The 9,179-nt window shown below is 34.3% G+C and overlaps 1 long non-coding RNA gene across 1 annotated transcript; it reads left to right on the top strand.

Moving 5' to 3' along the window:
- The first annotated feature begins 4,622 nt into the window (after positions 1-4,622).
- LOC120171898 lies at positions 4,623-4,837 on the top strand. The gene is made up of 2 exons (XR_005520912.1): positions 4,623-4,652; positions 4,723-4,837. It is a non-coding gene; the product is annotated as an uncharacterized LOC120171898 (long non-coding RNA).
- Positions 4,838-9,179: the final 4,342 nt, after the last annotated feature.

Below are 9,179 nucleotides of genomic sequence, written 5' to 3'. Positions count from 1 at the left end.
ACCGAACACAAACACCATAAAATAAATAATTAAACATGAACATAACCTTGCTCGTCCAAGCTCAGTTCATTTACAGCCCTAATTAAGCACTCTACATTGAGAAAATGTTAAAGAAATTTGACAGTTTTGACGTCATCCCTATGTGAACTCCTTATGACCCTATCATAAATCTTTTTAAAAATAAAGGAAGTCTTCGACGCATGTTTTCGCCACGTCGTTTTAATAATATTATTATTATTATTATATTTATTATTATTATTATTATTTTAAGGTTACAAACCTAGAGCCCATAACACTCAAGGCCCAGAAGCAACCCGAGCCTAGCTACCAAGCAACCAATCAGCTCAATACTCGAAGCCCAAACTCGAGCCTACTTATAACCCTAATCAGTAAGGGTTTCTAAACCCTAGCCATGGTTATTTCCGCTGCTTCTTCGATGACTCATGCAAAACTCGTGATCTCTGACATCATCATCTCTCTACTAAGATTCACATAATCAACACGTGATGTGATCGTAACTACACAAATGGATCCTAAAGTCATGCCTAAAGGACCTATCACTCGTGCAAGGGCAAAACAATTCAGGAGGGTACTTTCTCATAAGTGCATTAATGATTTTACATCTTTTAATGAGAAAGAACCATTTGACAATAGGTTGTTTAATATGTTACATATTGAATATTAAATAACCTATTGTATACATCTTTATCTTATACACATTATATAGTTCATATACTTAACTAAATTCTTTATGTTATGCGTGAAGGTATATTCGACCACAACTTGGGAGCTATATTGGAGCTAAATGGAGAAAGAAATGGCAAGGAAACTTACATGGGGACAGTTAGGAAAGAATAAGGAACAATTGGTGAGAAGTTGTCCGGAGACCCATGAGCTCATAGTTGGATTGAACTAATGATTTGAGCTACAAGTTGACTTAAATTTAGCTTGGGAGCTGCACCATCATCATCACCACTTAGGACACTTCAAATATGTCCTAAGTCAAATTTTATGAAATCGTACTTTTTCACGAATAGTTGCCACCTCAAGAGGTACCTTTTCACAACGAGATACCATAATGTTCACCATGCTACAACTCACCTATGGCCAGCTCACCTTCAGCTCATTCACCTAAGAACTAGCTCAAACATGAAAGGTTACCTTTCCAAAAGTTGTAACCTTTCATGAATGATGCTACCCAAGAAGATGCCCTTTCATGAAAGATCACGTTGGTGAAGAGAATACACCCATTGGAGGCCTAAATCACCAAGGGACATGAGACAAAGCTCTATGCCTATTTGACCACACCCACATGCCTTGCAAAAGACAAATTTGGCACCAATTTGAGGAGGCACATAGTTATTCGGCCAAGGGAGATGTCTTTGGCGCCAAGATGAACAAGCATGTAGCATTCGGCCAAGGGAGATGTTTCCTCATAAGTTTATAGACTGAAAAAAGTCACTTTATGGTTGGAACCAAGATCCTAAACACTGGTATGAGAAATTTCACAAAACTATCATAAGTTTTGGTTTTGTTGTGAATGATTTGGATGCATGTGTGTATTCGATAATGTTTGGTACTGATTTCATCATCATAAGTTTATATGTTAATGACATGTTGATTTTCAGTACTAACATTGAGTCCATTAACAAACAAAGAATTTCTTATCTACTAAATTTGGGATAACCGATTTGGGATAAGCCAATGTGATCTTAGGGGTCAAAGTTATCAAAACTGAAAAGGGTTTTTCTTTAAATCATACATCGAGGTGTAAATTAACATAGCATTCGGTGAACTGTTAGTGAATCATTCGCATAACGTTCATTTATGTTCATTTGTTAAGTTAAATAAACAAAATTGAACAAAATTTTTTATGTTTATTTAATAAATGAACAAACACGAATAGAGGTGTGTTCGATTCAATTATGTTCACGAACAAGCTTGTTTATGAGCTCGTTTATAATATCCTTTATGAGCTTGTTTATAAGCTCATTTATCAAATTATTCATTTATGTTAATGAACAAACTCGTTTACCCAAATTTTCCTTTCCTTTTATTTTTTCACATTTTAAATATTGAAGATAAGGATTAAATAGAACACATGATAAAAGTTATATATTAAACTATGAATTTTTACGGAGTTTAAGAACTAGTGACATAATTTTATCATTTTTCTTTAACTTATAAATGAATTGAAAATCGAATATATAAACGTATGATAACCAAACACTAAAACAACGCTAAATGAACGCTAAACAAACATGTAAATGAACACGTTCATGAACATATAAATGAACACATTCAAGAGCATTAAACGAACGCTAAGCGAACATGTTCATGAATACATTCGTGAACACATAAACGAACATGTTCGCGAATAATAAATAAACGAACATGAATACCTTCAAAATTAAATAAACGAAAATGAACACTATATGGAAAATTTAAAAGAACACGAACCGAACAAAAACACCATAAAAATAAATAAATAAACATGAACATAACCTTGCTCGTCCAAGCTCAGTTCGTTTACACCCCTAATCAAGCACTCTACATTGAGAAAATGTTAAAGAAATTTGACAGTTTTGACGTCATCCCTATGTTAACTCCTTATGACCCTATCATAAATCTTTTTAAAAATAAAGGAAGTCTTCGACGCACGTTTTCGCCACGATGTTTTTAATAATAATATTATTATTATATTTATTATTATTTTTGTTTTAAGGTTACAAACCTAGAGCCCATAACACCCAAGGCCCAGAAGCAACCCGAGGCTAGCTACCAAGCAACCAATCAGCTCAATACTCGAAGCCCAAACTCGAGCCTACTTATAACCCTAATCAGTAAGGGTTTATAAACCCTAGCCATGGTTATTGCCGCTGCTTCTTCGGTGACTCATGCCAAACTCGTGATCTCTGACATCATCATCTCTCTACTAAGATTCACATAATCAACACGTGATGTTATCGTAACTACACAAATAGATCCTGAAGGCATGCCTAAAGGACTTAGCACTTGTGCAAGGGAAAAACAATTCAGGAAGGTACTTTCTCATAAGTGCATTAATGATTTTACATCTTTTAATGAGAAAGAACCATTTGAAAATAGGTTGTTTAAAATGTTACATATTGAATATTAAATAACCTATTGTATACATCTTTATCTTATACACATTATATAGTTCATATACTTAACTTAATTCTTTATGTTATGTGTAAAGGTATATTCGACCACAACTTGGGAGCTATATTGGAGCTAAATAGAGAAAAAAATGGCAAGGAAACTTACATGGGGACGGTTAGGAAAGCATAAGGAACAATTGGTGAGAAGTTGTCCGGAGACCCATGAGCTCATAGTTGGATTGAGCTGAAGATTTGAGCTACAAGATGACTTAAATTTAGCTGGGGAGTTGCACCATCATCATCACCACTTAGGACAATTCAAACATGTCCTAAGCCAAATTTTGTGAAATCGTACTTTTTCACGAATAGTTGCCACCTCAAGAGGTACCTTTTCTCAACGAGCTACCATAATGTTCACCATACTACAACTCACCTATGGCTAGCTCACCTTCAGCTCATTCACCTAAGAACTAGCTCAAACATGAAAGGTTACCTTTCCAAACGTTGTAACCTTTTATGATTGATGCTACCCATGAAGATGCCCTTTCATGAAAGATCACGTTGGTGAAGAGATTACACCCATTGGAGGCCTAAATCACCAAGGGACATAAGACAAATCTCTATGCCTATTCGACCACACCCACATGCCTTGCAAAAGATAAATTTGGCGCCAATTTGAGGAGGCACATAGTCATTCGGCCAAGGCAGATGTCTTTGGCGCCAAGATGAACAAGCATGTAGCATTCGGCCAAGGGAGATGTTTCCTCATAAGTTTATAGACTGAAAAAGTCACTTTATGGTTGGAACCAAGATCCTAAACACTGGTATGAGAAATTTCACAAAACTATCATAAGTTTTGGTTTTGTTGTGAATGATTTGGATGCATGTGTGTATTCGATAATGTTTGGTACTGATTTCATCATCATAAGTTTATATGTTAATGACATGTTGATTTTCAGTACTAACATTGAGTCCATTAACAAACAAAGAATTTCTTATCTACTAAATTTGGGATAACCGATTTGGGATAAGCCAATGTGATCTTAGGGGTCAAAGTTATCAAATCTGAAAAGGGTTTCCCTTTAAATCATACATCGGGGTATAAATCAACATATTATTCGGTGAATTGTTAATGAATCATTCGTATAACGTTTATTTATGTTCATTTGTTAAGTTAAATAAAGAAAATTGAACAAATTTTTTTATGTTTATTTAATAAATGAACGAACACGAATAGAGGTGTGTTCGATTCAATTATGTTCACGAACAAGCTTGTTTATGAGCTCGTTTATAATATCCTTTATGAGCTTGTTTATAAGCTCATTTATCAAATTATTCATTTATGTCACATGATAAAGTTACATTTTAATATGAATTTTACGGAGTTCAATCACTAGTGACATAATTTTATCATTTTTCTTTAACTTACAAATGAATTGAAAATCGAGTATATAAACGTATGATAAACAAACACTAAAACAACGCTAAATGAACACTAAATGAACATTAAACAAACATGTTCATGAACACGTCCGTGAACATATAAATGAACACATTCAGGAGCATTAAACGAACGCGAAACAAACATGTTCATGAACAGGTTCGTGAACACATAAATGAACACGTTCGCGAATAATAAATAAACGAACATAAACACCTTCAAAAATAAATAAACGAAAATGAACACTATATGGAAAATTTAAAAGAACACAAACTAAATACAAACATCATAAAAATAAATAAATAAACATGAATATAACTTTGCTCGTCCAAGCTCGGTTCCTTTACACCCCTAATCAAGCACTCTACATTGAGAAAATGTTAAAGAAATTTGTCAGTTTTGATGTCATCCCTATATGAACTCGTTATGACCCTATCATACATCTTTTTTAAAATAAAGGAAGTTTTCGACACACGTTTTTGCCACGACATTTTTAATATTATTATTATTATTATATTTATTATTATTATTGTTTTAAGGTTACAAACCTAGAACCCATAACACCCAAGGCCCATAAGCAACCCGAGCCTAGCTACCAAGCAATTAATCAGCTCAATACTCGAAGCCCAAACTCGAGCCCAATTATAACCCTAATCAGTAAGGGTTTCTAAACCCTAGCCACAGTTATCGTCACTACTTCTTCGGTGACTCACGCCAAACTCGTGATTTCTGACATCATAATCTCTCTACTAAGATTCACATAATCAATACATGTTGTGATCGTAACTACACAAATGGATCCTAAAGTCATGCCTAGAGGACCTATCACTCGTGCAAGGGAAAAACAATTCAGGAAGGTACTTTCTCATAAGTGCATTCATGCTTTTACATCTTTTAATGAGAAAGAACCATTTGACAATAGGTTGTTTAATATGTTACATATAGAATATTAAATAACCTATTGTATACAACTTTATCTTATACACATTATATAGTTCATATACTTAACTTAATTCTTTATGTTATGTGTGAAGGTATATTCGACCACAACTTGGGAGCTATATTGGAGCAAGTATACTTCTTATACTTGTGGCGTCATTCCTTTGACCTTGATTCCTAAATTGTTAGTTTTATATATAGTGGGTTGAAGACACTTTCATCGCCCCTTAAGAAAGTTTCTGAAGATTAGGATTGTGCTTCCTAGCATAGTTTCATCTTTGGGGTGTTTGAGATACAACATCGCCACCATCTCCATTTCAACATCAACACCATCAACCTCTTCCATCAAGGCCATCAACAACTTCATAATTCCTTAACCAACTCTATTCATCTCTTTTATTTTATTAATTATCTTAATTATCCATTTCTTATTCCATTACTAATCCAATTTCATTTCTTATCCTTGTTGCAGCCAAACTTATAACTCAAGGATATCATTACATGTCAATCTTGGATCGGGACATAATAAGGCTATCTACTCACTTCCATTAAAGAGTGTAGATTCAGCCTACATCAAGCGTGTTCAAAGCATAGTTGGATTGCCAACAAAAGTGTCATTGGCATGCAAAGATAAAAATAAAATAAAAAGAAGTTCAAAAGGAAAAGCAAACTCCTACAACAACAAAAGGAGTTCAAAATAAAAAGAAAAAGAAGAAAAAGAATTCCAGTAAAAAAGAAAAGCAAAACCATGGAAAAGTGCTATATCATTACAAGTACATCAAGGAGGCATATCTACACTAGAGAAGATAACCTTATTGTTTCTTGTGAAAGGGTGTAGAAAGTGTTGTTTCTTGGGTTGTAAGTCACCTTTTCTTTTCTATACTTCAATTTTCCTTATCTTCAACCTTTTCATTCTTTTTCATTACCATTTGAATCCTTTCTTCTACATTTCCATTTATTTTTTTCTTTTTTACCCTACCCTATTTCCAGCTGATGCACACAAGAATAAAAATAACTTGTTCTTATATTGAGTAAGTTCTTCAAAGGATTTAGCAAGAGAGATCGAGTGGAAAAAGGCTAATTGAGTGAGTGATATCAAAAGGGGAATTGTTAAAAGCCAAATTATATTTTCGAGAGTAAACACGGGTGATTGAGTGGAGTGATCATAACTTTTCTTTGAAGTGAAACTTGTGAGGCTTTGTGAGTGTGCAGGTAAGGTTTACTTTTGTTTTATTTGTTTACTAACAATGTCTCAAGTTTCATGACAAGTTTTGGAATTAAAAAGAGCCTTGAATATTCAATCCATGGAGGATAATCAAAGAGAGAACATTTTTAATACTCGTTGTCATGTAAATAACAAAGTTTATTTCATGATAATCGACGGAGAAAGTTGTACCAATGTTGCAAGCACTTTAATGGTGGCTAAACTCGGACTCAAGACAATTAAACTCCCTACACCATACAAGTTACAATGGCTAAATGATGGGGGAGAAGTTAAGGTCACCAAACTAGTGAACATTTCCTTTTCGATTGGAAAATACCAAGACCAAGTCCTTTGTGATTTGTTGACTCCACTTTTCGATTGGAAAATACCAAGACCAAGTCCTTTGTGATGTTGTTCCAATGAATGTTTTCCATATACTCCTCGGATGGCATTGGAAATTTGATAAGAAAGCTATCCATGATGGTTTCACAAACCGATATTCTTTCTATCATAATGAAAAGAAATTCATCTTGACTCCACTTTCACCAAACCAAGTATCGGAAGATCAAGAAGCTTTGAAAAAGAGCATTGAAGCATTCAAATCCATTAAAGAGGAGGAACCAACAAAGATGAATATATATGCAGTAGGGGAAGACATTAGGAAATATTTGTTATCCTACAAAGTTCTAATTGTACTTAGGTACAAGGAAAGCTTCCTTTTGACTAATATTCTAAAAGGCTTGCCTTATTCTATTTGGTCTTTATTGTAGGAATTCGAAGACTTGTTCCAAGAAGACATTCCTAGTGAACAACCACCTATTAGAGGAATAGAGCTTCAAATTTATTTCATTTTCAGTACAACCATTCCAAACCAACCAACATATAGAAGCAACCCTAAAGAGACTAAAGACCTTCAAAGACAAGTTAAAGAATTGATGAACAAAAGATACATACGAGAAAGCTTAAGTCTATGTGTTGTTATGTGTTACTTGTACCCAAAAAGGATGGTTCATAGAGAATGTGTGTATATTGTCGTGCTATCAATCAAATTACCATAGAGTACAGACATCCTATATTAAGACTTTATGATATGTTGGATAAATTGAGTGGAGCCACTATGTTCTCCAAAATTGATCTAAATAGTGGAAACCATCAAATCAGAATGCGAGAAGGAGATGAATGGAATACCGCATTCAAAACAAAGCAAGGCTTGTACAAATGGATGGTGATGCCTTTCAGTTGAACCAATGCTCCAAGCACCTTCATGAGATTAATGAATCATGTACTCCAACCATTCATCGATAAGTTTTGTGTGGCTTATTTTGATGATATTCTGATTTATAGCCATGACTTGGAAACACATGTGCAACATTTGAGGTATGTGCTTGAAACCCTTTAAAAGTAAAAACTCTATGCAAATATGAAGAAATGTGTCTTTTGCACTAACAGTTTATCATTTTTAGGCTTTATAGTAAGTTCTCAGAGACTAGAAGTTAACCCTGAAAAGATTAAAGCCATTCAAGATTGGCTAACGCCCACTTCAATTAGTCAAGTCAGAAGTTTTCATGGTCTTTTAAGCTTTTACAGAAGGTTTGTACCTAATTTCAGTTCTATTTTCACCCCCTTAACAGGGATCATTAAAACGAATTCTATATTTTCATGGGGCAAAGAAGAAGAAGATGCCTTCAATAAAATGAAGGGATGTTTAACAAAGGCACCTTTACTTGCACTACCTAATTTTGATAAGACTTTTGAAGTGGAATATGATGCTTATGGAATCAAATTTTGGGCTGTTTTGACTCAAAAAGGATGACCATTGCATACTTTAGTGAAACATTGAATGGTGCCTTGCTAAACTATCCAAATTATGACAAAGAGATGTATTCTCTCATAAGGGTACTTGAAGTTTAGCAGCATTATCTCTTACCAAAGGAATTCGTCATACATACTGATCATGAAGCCTTAAAACATATCAAAGGCCAATACAAGTTGAACAATTGTCATGAAAAATGGGTAGAGTTTTTTTAGTCATTTTCCTACGTTATTCATTACAAGAAAGGTAAAGACAACATTATAGTGGATGATCTCTCCAGAAGGTATGTACTCCTTAGCGCACTTGAGTCAAAGTTAATTGGTTTTTCATATATTAAAGATTGGTATGCTACTGACCATGACTTTGAAGAAAAGTATAAGGCTTGTGAAAAAGGTACACATGAAACGTTTATAGGCACGAAGGGTATCTATTCAAAGAAGGGCTTCTATGCATTCCTCAAGGGTCCCTAGGAGAAGTACTTGTTCGAGAAGCACATGAAGGAGGTCTCATGGGTCATTTAGGAGTAAGCAAAATTTAAAACAACACGTCTATTGGCCTGAAATGAAGAGGGACGTTGAAAGGGTGTGTGAAAGATATGTCACTTACAGAAAGGCTAAATCAAAAGTTATGCCTCGTGAACTTTATATACCTTTACCTATT

The sequence above is a fragment of the Hibiscus syriacus genome, unplaced genomic scaffold, assembly GCF_006381635.1.
Source record: "Hibiscus syriacus cultivar Baekdansim isolate YM2019G1 unplaced genomic scaffold, ASM638163v2 tig00111837_pilon, whole genome shotgun sequence".
Taxonomy (NCBI): Eukaryota; Viridiplantae; Streptophyta; class Magnoliopsida; order Malvales; family Malvaceae; genus Hibiscus; species Hibiscus syriacus.
Note: the sequence above shows the minus strand (reverse complement) of the source record. Positions and strands in the feature narration are given on the sequence as shown.